The sequence below is a fragment of the Crocuta crocuta genome, unplaced genomic scaffold (assembly GCF_008692635.1).
Source record: "Crocuta crocuta isolate KB4526 unplaced genomic scaffold, BGI_CrCroc_1.0 scaffold186, whole genome shotgun sequence".
In the NCBI taxonomy this organism is placed as follows: domain Eukaryota; kingdom Metazoa; phylum Chordata; class Mammalia; order Carnivora; family Hyaenidae; genus Crocuta; species Crocuta crocuta.
The window spans coordinates 2235994-2245719 of record NW_027551569.1 but is presented as its reverse complement, the minus strand read 5'-3'; the positions used below and the strand labels follow the sequence as shown (position 1 = coordinate 2245719).

Below are 9726 nucleotides of genomic sequence, written 5' to 3'. Positions count from 1 at the left end.
CTCCCAATGAAATAGAAGTTGAAGCCATCATCTGGATATATAATACGAATAGAGTTTTGAGGATCAGAAAAACATGTGAAATACCATCTGAGGCAGTGGAAGCAACCCATCTCAATCAGCCTTTGCACCTACCAGTTACTGATAGTCCGTTTCTCAAGGTCACCATGGACCTCCACAATGCCAAACCCAGTGAACAATTCCCAATTCTTGGCAGCATCTGACACAGTTGATGAATCACCTGTTCTTACACCTTCTTTATTTATCTTCTAGATCACTATAATCTCCTGGGTTTTCTTGTACTTGTACTTTTGGCTGTCCTTTTTTAGTTCCTTGTGCTTGATTCTCCTTCTTCCTGACCTCTACATATTGGGCTTCCTTGGGGCTTCGTCGTCAGCTCTCTTCCGTTCTCTATCAACGTTCTCTCTATAGATGAGCTCATTAGTCCCAGTGTTTTAAACATCTTCTATATGCTGATGGCTCCCAATTTTAGATTTCTAGTTCTGACATATCCCCTGAGCATTAAACTCATTTACCAATTGCTTACTCAACATCTCCACTTGGTTGTCTAATAAGGTTCTCAAAATTAGCATGTCTAATATAAAACTCATGCTTCTCTCCATTTCCTCTCTCCCCTCCCCACCACATTTCACTTCTCTGTTTCATCTTCATCAATGTTACAATTCACCTACCTGCTCAGATCAAAACTGTATTAGCCAGGGTTCTCCACAAAGCAGAACCAGTTAAGATATGAAAATATCTTTTAAAAGACAGATGTCTTTTAAAGAATTATTAGCTCAGGCAATTGTGAGGGACAAGTCTGAAGGGAAGGCCAATAGCCTAGAAACTCAAGGAGGAGTTGAGGTTACAACTTAAGTCCAAACGGAGTCAGGAAGCAGAATTCCTTCTTTCTTGGGGGACCATAGTCTTTACACTTAAGGCCTTCAATGATTAGCAGGTACTTCCTCACACTATGAACGATAATCTACTTTACTCAGAGTCTATTGATTTAAATGTTAATCACATTAATCATGTTAATCTAAATTAAATTTAAATGTTAATTTAAAAAGTATCTTCATGGCAACATCCTGCCAAGCTGACATAAAATTAACCATCACCATCCACCCCTTATCAATTTGACATCCATATGCACCTACTTAAATTATATTTAATCTCTAAATAAAGGCCATAATAAGGTCATACTTCTGCTTAACATGATACATATATCCTGTGTACAACCAAAGCACACCATATTTTCCCTAGAAAAGGATGCAAAGTCCTTGAGTAACATTCACTTTTCTTCTTTAGACCTTATAATTAAATACTGTAATGTATTGAATTACATCTTATGTGATATGATAAAGAGAAAAGGGAAAAAAACAAAGATATATGTTCATTGTATATATTTTTATATGCTTATATTATGCATATGTAATATTTTTGGTGTCAATGCAGAGCTTGTGTCCGATAATCCTAAAATGTCACTATTTTCATTTCTCCCTCTTAGGAGGCCCATAGGCAACAACCATGGCACCCAGCCAGAATGGCATGACCCTGAAGCCTGACTTCTGCACCAGCTGGCTGCCTGTCCTTGTGGAAGATCCACAATGCCCTGTATGTGGACCCAACCAGCCCACTGTGAGGTGCTCTATGGTGAGGGATCACACCAAAGTGCAAGCTGGCAGGGGATTCAGCTTGGAAGAGTTAAAGGGTAGAAGGGTGGCTGGCATTCACAAGGTGGCAGCACGGGCCATTGGGATTTCAGTAGATCCCAGAAGGTGGAGCAAGTCCACTAAGACCCTGCAGGCCAACAGCATGTTTCAGCTGAAGGAGTACCACTCTAAGCTCATCCTCTCCCCCAAGAAGCCCTCAGCCCCCAAGAAAGGAGACAGCTCTTCTGAAGAACTCAAATTGGTTACCCAGCTGACAGGACTGGTCATGCCTGCAGGGAATTCCTTTAAGAAGGAGAAAGCTAGAGTCATTATAGAGGAGGAGAAAAACTTCACCAGTGTTACCATGTGTTACCAGTGTTAGCATGACCCATGCCAGGCTCTTTGGCATCCAGGCAAAGCAGAGCCAAGGAAGCTACAGAACAGGATATTGAAAAGAAAAAGTAAAAGTGCCATTGACAACTGAAAAAACAAAGTCGTTATTCTCCCCAGTGCATAGTCACCTTGATAAAAGGCCATGTATCCCTTTGGAATAGACTAGGAGAAATAATAACAGTATACATTTTTGACAGTGTAGTGAGGTCCTTCCTCAAGGGTAACTGGCCTCTCTTTCATTCAATGCAAGGGGATCTGAGTCTTTATGAGTCTGTGATTCTGCTTTTCTAATTCAAATTTGACTTTTGTTCCTTTGACCAAGAACTCTCTGCTTATGCAAATCAAGTAGGAATTTAGTAGACTTACATGTATTTTACTCCTGGAAATACATGATCAACTAGCCAATGGTGTAGGTCTCTGCAAGTCATAATATTCTGACTGCTGCTTTGATTCTGCTGTCCATTACAGTAACCACGTCCACCTTGACTTTGGTGACTAAATAGCACCACTTGGCCTCTGGCAACTTGGAATTCAATTACTTCCATTGCATTTAGGTTTTCAAATTCAGTGACAGCTATCCCCACTATAATTTCTGACCTACAGAGAAAAATCAATCAATCACAGAGATCTTCAAGAATGTTGGGGCTCCCCTCACAAAGTTACTGCTCATAGTCATGGTGAAAAAATATGTCCTCTGTACCCTCCTAGGGTGGACGAACAGATCTTAACTGATAAATCCATTCTAACATTCCAGTCTCCCTAAGCTTTTGAATCTCCTTCTCTCCAGTTTATCAAGGCATTTCAATTCATTTAGTATGGGTCGCCTGTTGGTTTGTGTTTCAGGTATCCAAACAGCCACCCAGTTAGTTAGAGCTCTTTCTAACCCCCTAAGCTGCAACTTTAAATCCAGATCTCTGCTTACTTGGCTCATATAAATAAATTCTGCCTGATCCAAGTTTATGGTCTTTCTACCACTATGCCACACCTTTAATATTTACTTCTACCCATATTTCCTGGATTTCTCTTTATATAAATTGGAAACATCAAGTCATTCTTGTGGAGTGTACTCCGCCTCTTTACAGGTTACACTTTGTACCTCACCATCAGGGGCCTACAGGAATTTGAGGCCAGTGATAGATCTAGAAGCAAAGAGGACTGGGGGAGGGGTAGGTTCAGAGGAGAATCAGCAGTGTCTTGCAAGGCAGCGACCTTAGGGGAGGCCATTACAATCTCTTCAGGCAGAGGAGGGTTAATCTCCTCAGATAAGGATGGAGTGGTTGCTTCTACTGGCAAAGAAGACTCATGGGAGTTTAAGGGCTCAATGTCCCCAGCTTTATCAGGATCTTCCCATATGTCCCCAATTCAATTTTCAAGATCTCATTCCTTCCCAATCTATGCCCTCACTTTAATCGCAGACACCCTGTGAGGTTGAAAAATTCAATTTGCATTGTAATTCAACCACTTGCAGGATGAGACTCTGAGTCTGGTTTTCAGCAATGTCAGCTCTTTGGCTACAGGTGCTAAGGGATACTTTCAGGTCATTTATGCAGCACAGGAGCTGGAAATTTGATTCCCTAAGTTCATCCTCTTGTTTCCTCACTTTGTCCAGCACAATTAGGAGCAACTAGCCAATCTCATACTCAAAATACTGAAAACATGGTCATTCAGAAACTTGTCCAAGAATTTGATTAGGAGTAGCCAATGGTGACACTTTGTGAACCTCTGTTGTCACAGCAGACTATCCATGCTCTTTTTACCAATGGAAGTAGTCCTTAGTGCCTTTGAATTTAATAAAAGTTTAGAGAACCAATTTCAAAAACTGGCCACCATGATCCAGCTAAGCTGACACATAAAATTAAATATTAGAAAAAAACCTACAACCCTTGGTGTCTTTCCCTCTTACCACATTTAATCCATCAACTCCACTTTCAGAGTATACCCTGCCTCTTACCACATTCAACGTTACTGCCATCCTTATCCAAGCCGTCATCATCTCTCACCTACATTCTCAAAATAGTCTCTCTTTGTTTTCTTTGCTTTCCCTCTGCCTTCTATCCCACTGGCCCTACACTCTGAGTCTATACTTTATGCAGCAACCAAAATGGATTATTTCAGATCTAAATTTAACCGTTTCACTCACCAGCCCAAAAACTCCAGTGGCCCTATTAAACACAAAAGTAAAACTCAGACTTCCTATTGTTTACAACTCTCTGTAGTCTGACCCTGCCTCTCTCTTTCTCTGATTTTCTTCCATATTCACCAGCATTTTTACTAACTTTTTAAGGTCCAACTAAAGGTGCTTTTTTTTTTTAAACTTAAAAAAAATTTTTTTTAAAGAGTTTGAAACACAGAATCTGAAGCAGGCTCTAGGCTGTGACATGTCAGCAGAGCCCAATGTGGGGCTCAAACTCACAGACCACGAGATTATGACCTGAGCTGAAGCTAGGTGCTTAACTGATTGAGCCACTCAGGTACCCATCATCTGGAGGTGTTTTTATTCCTTTTGCCTGGAAACTTCCTCTCCCAGATGCTTGTCTGGCTCCATAAAGATCCTTGCTCAGAAGTCACCTCTTCAAAGTCCTTTCAGGGTCACTCTATTTAAGTTAAACATTATACACTATTCTCTTACTCTGATTCACATTTCTTCATTACCCTTATCACCGCATAGCATATTATATATGTATTTGTTCGATGTCTGCCGTACCAACTAGAATAAAACCTCCAAGGGGACAAGGGTTTACAGGCTTTGTGTCCTGCCAAATCCCAAGGCCCTAGAATTACATCTAATGCACAGTAATGCACAATCATATTTGTCAAATAAATGAATGGTAGTAATAACAGTACCCTAAGGCTAGTACTCATAAGGTTGCTTAGAGGGTTATATTTGATAATACACATATGCCAAAGAATGCTAATTATCTTCTAATGTCAATTCTTCCATCCTTCTTTCCTAATCGAATTCCCAATTTTTACTTAGTCACATGGCTTCCCAGAATTTAGACTCCACACAGTCACATTGAACTAGTACCCGTGTCTGGAATCAGGCTGAAACCTCTGTTGCACCCACCTCCTCCCGTTGCCTCTGGACCATGGACCGCACAGTGAACAAGCTTTGGGCCTTGGTGAAGATGTGCAAGCGGGATCTGAGTATTCTGCACACTGAGGAAATGTACTTTCTGCAGGAGCGGGTGGAGAGCATGAGGGTATAATGCCACCTGCTATTCATAAAACGAAATCAGAAGACAATATCAAAGAAGAAAAAACAGATAGATAGTAAGGAGGAAAACAAAGATGGATGAACCATCAAGTGAGGAAGCGGTCTAAAACTTTACAGTGAAGTGTGATTATACCACATACTGATGCCCCTTAAGAAATGGGAGATGAAAATGTAGAGATAACTGAGGAAATGATCGATCTGGCAAATGATAAAAAAATGGCTACCATTGATGCCCTAAATGATGGCGAACTACAGAAAGCCATTGACTTGTTCACAGATGCTATTAAGCTGAATGCTCACTTGGGCACTCTGTATGCCAAGAGAGCAAGTGTCTTCATCAGATTACAGAAGCCAAGTAACTACTGCCATTCGAGACTGTGACAAAGCTATAGAAATAAATCCCGATTCAGCTCAGCCTTACAAGCAATGAGGGAAAGCATACAGACTTCTAGGCTATTGGGAAGCAGCACATGATCTTGCCCTTGCTTGCAAACTGGATTATGATGAAGATGCTGGTGCAATGCTGATAGTGCAACCAAGGACCCAGAAAATTGCTGGACATCAGAGAAAGTAGGAGTGAAAATGTGAAAAACAAGAGATCAAAGAAAAAATAGCAAAGTGCCACATGAAACTTCTGAAAAGAGATCTTAAAAGAAGAAGGTGAAGAGGAGTTTGTCCCCCTTCTCTTTCTTGGCTGACAGCAATTCAGGCATGATGGATGCATCTCCAGAATCTCTAACATCCATATTGAAGCATGAGAAGACATTCAGAATAGAATTCAACCAGGGATCATAAGATATGAAGAGTCTGGGGTTTTGCTACCACCGAGGGACATATTATGTGCAGACCTACTGCCTCTGAACTTCTTGAATATGAGGAAAAAGTAGACTTCTTTCATTTTTAACTCATTTTTAAATTTTCTGTTTCTTGCAACCAAGAAACAATTTTAACGTATAAGTGACCAAGACAAACTTTGGACCATAATAAAACCTCAATAAATATTATCTTTGACTTGGTATTACCATGATTTTTTTCCTGTATCTTCTTGTTAGCATTGTTGTTATTGTTATATGCTAGGTACTGTGCCAAATTTTAGGAATATGGACAAGAATAAAATAGAGCTTTGGTTTAAAGGACATCGTATTTTGGGAAGGGTAGAGATAAAATGAGAGTACAATGTGAAATGTGCTTTAATCAAAACATACTATGGGAACACATAGGAAGCAAAGCATAAGTCTTCCAGGAGGAGTAGAGGCAGATTCATTACAGAAGACATAAATCTTGAAACAAGATGTAAATATGTATAGCAGACTATCATGAGGACAGAAGGTTGGGGAGGTCAGAAAGAAAAGCAAAAGAAATGATTGCATATGGGCTTCCCTATTTGGTGGGCAGGAGTAATTTGGACCTTACCAAAATAAAGTACTTTACTGACTCTAAGTGGAGTCTCTTATCTTACCCAGTACTTCATTGCAAACATGAGGTCACCATATTAACAAACAAACAAAAAACATTAGCGTCAAACAGTTTGATTACAAGATGGGTTGGTATCTTAGAAAGCAAAGGGGTGATTTCCAGATAGAATGTATATAATCAGGTCCATTAAAGGAAACGACGTATCTTAGGTTGAGCTTATTAGGGGACAGAGGTGGAGGAAGGAGGTGGGGATGTGGCGGGAGGGAATATATGAATGTATAAAATTAGAAAGTTCTTCTGAGGGAAGGATAGCCACTTGAGGTTCTTAAGGCAACAATTTTTAGAGTAGTTTCTAAAAATTAAACTATAAGTACACCCTAGTCTATTCTTTATATTGACCAGCAATAAGGAGCTTAGGTTAGTATTTATTTGACTTAAATTTTCAAGGCAATTTTTATATAGATTTCAGAATCCTCATCCTAACCTCCACTGTCTGATTTTGTAGTGCAAGTCAGAGGGGAAGGGAAGGCGAACGAAGACAGGAAAGCAAGGATGGACACTTGGGGATTTCCTCCTTAAGACACCTTCACTGCTGCAATGCAACCTCGGCGCTTCTGCGGATTCCTAATTTGGACCCTCAGGATACTTGACGTTGTCTGTTCAACCTCCTGAAACTAAGCTGACCTTAAATTGGCTCCTGAAGTGTCCTTTGACCTCTAACACTAGATTTAGCATTTACTCACATCTTGTCTAATACTCTTGATTTTTAAATCTTGATACCCTCTCCCATTAGCAAATTATTTTAAAAGTAATTTTTAATATGTCTTAGAGCCAAGTGTATTTCTATGTGAACACACTTCTGAAAATGCAATGGAAATCTATTGAAAACTATTTGTTGATCTATAGAAGTCTGATCTACAGATTTTAAATGTCAAGAATGACTATATAATAAAAAAACAAAGAAAAAAAAACATACTCCATAAGGCAACTCTTAAAGGAATTGATTTGTGGGACTGAAGAGAGAAGGGAAAATAACATTTACTTAATATTAATCTATTATAATGTATCCTTCACCTCGGCTTCTCTTTGCCACATTCTAAAGCAGCAACCCTTTTTACTGACCACGTAATTCAAATCTTTCTTTGGAGAAATGTGCAATGGCTGGTAATCGCATGCATTCTAAAGCATCTCATTTTATGCCCCCCAAATGCATGATTTACTTTGAATGATAAATATGGCTATGAAATGGAGTGTTTCCGGCATTCGCGGATCAAATGTAACTAGGGAGAAATAACTCAGATGCATCCTGATGTTTTATATTTCCATGCACTAATATTTGCTTCACACCATATGTCACAGTAACACAAGAATGTGATAAAGTAGAACAGCCCAGTGGTTCTCTCTCCCAACATCTGGTCTTCTGAGGAAGTCTAGCACTTTAGAGACTCATGTTTAAATCCCCAGATAGGTGGGATAATCAAATGCCTTGGTGAGAGGAATCAAAGGGAGTGCTGGAAAGTCTTCTTCCTATTATCAAACTGGCATCAGTGAATACTGTGATAATCTCAGTTGAATTAAACAAACAGAGCTAGTAGTCCACTGGACCCTCCCTGAAAAGCCACACACAGCATCCATTCCCAGAGCAGTAAAGAGAGCCACATGTCAGCCTTTTAAACAATGACCGTCCATCAAGCCTTCTGACTCTTTGTTTTGTTCAAAGCAGCCAGCCCAGGAGGGACAACAGCTACCTGAGAACAATGGCAAATCATCTTCCTAAAGCTGGCATGGCCACTCTCCTCGGAAAAAGACAAAGACCGTATTAGCTAAATTGATGGGATTTGCGNATTCAAGAATAAATTAACTATACTTGTTCTCTTCATTTCCTCACATGCTCCTCCTTGTTCTTCATGTGGGCACAAAACAGCTACCATCCCCACCATTTCCTAGAGGCTACCTACTGAGTTCCCAAGTGGCCACCATATACGTGAAATTTCACAGACCCTTCGATTCTTTACTTTGCATCACCATAGCATTTAATATTGTTGGCTGCTCTCTCCTTCTTGGAATACTTTTTGCTGCATGAAATGCCACCTCTCTGCTTTTATAATCACTCTCTTTAAATCTTTATTATTATTATTATTAACTTTTTCTAGACACAAATTTTGATGCTTGGCAAACCTTGATCTTAGCGCTTCTTTCTGTCTACATCTCGTCCTGAATGATCTAAGTCTCCCAAAATTCCAGGTCCTAATCATCTGTGTGCTGCTTGTGCTGGTGTCCTCGTTCACTCCTCCAGGGCTGTTGTCCACTCCTCTCTACCCTGTTCGGTGCTGCAGGAAGCAGATCTCTTATGAAGTGCATCATCGGTTCTTTAGTTGGTGGTTTGCTTTTGTCAAGGAAAATACCAGTAGGAAAGTAGATAGGAGGAGAGAGGTAAGGTACTAATATTTTTCTGACTCTTTTCCTGCCACTGAGTTACCAGTGGTTGCATTCCTTTACCAAGAGATCATTTCTATTAGGCAGCTTTCTCCCACAGCTACAGCTCTTGGAGATTCCAGTAACTTCTCCTTTCCCTTCAAGCCTAGAGGTTGTAGCAGCTTTCAGTTGTTGCTCATTCCAGAGAACCGCTCCACTCTTGCTGTGTTCCTGAACCCAGTCAACAACTTTGTAAATAGTTCATTCATTAAGGGCTTTTCTAGTGACCTCTTTCCCATATGCCATCTATTTTGCTGTCAAAACTCTGACCCACCCTATGAAATTACCCTACTCTGTATCTCAAGTTCATCTTTTTTGCCTGAGAACAAGAGCCATAAAACTGACCACTGTCCCTACTAACAGGCCCATCTGGATTTTATGGAATATTTAAATACTAACATTGACAGCAATGACACATCAGTGTCTCCTTTCTCTATATTTCCCAACTCAGCCAGTGACATTGCTATTTTCCAAATTCAGTTTTTCAAGCCAGAAACATGGAAGTCACCTTTAACCCTCATTCTCTCCTTCACTTGTTTTTCCAATGAAATACTAAGTTTTACTGAGTCTGCTCTG

The 9726-nt window shown here is 40.1% G+C and overlaps 2 pseudogenes; both read left to right on the top strand.

Moving 5' to 3' along the window:
• Window positions 1-1524: 1524 nt before the first annotated feature.
• On the top strand, window positions 1525-2114 carry LOC144220426 (large ribosomal subunit protein eL13 pseudogene; annotated as a pseudogene).
• Window positions 2115-5131: 3017 nt separating this feature from the next.
• On the top strand, window positions 5132-5923 carry LOC144220425 (putative protein FAM10A4; annotated as a pseudogene).
• Window positions 5924-9726: the final 3803 nt, after the last annotated feature.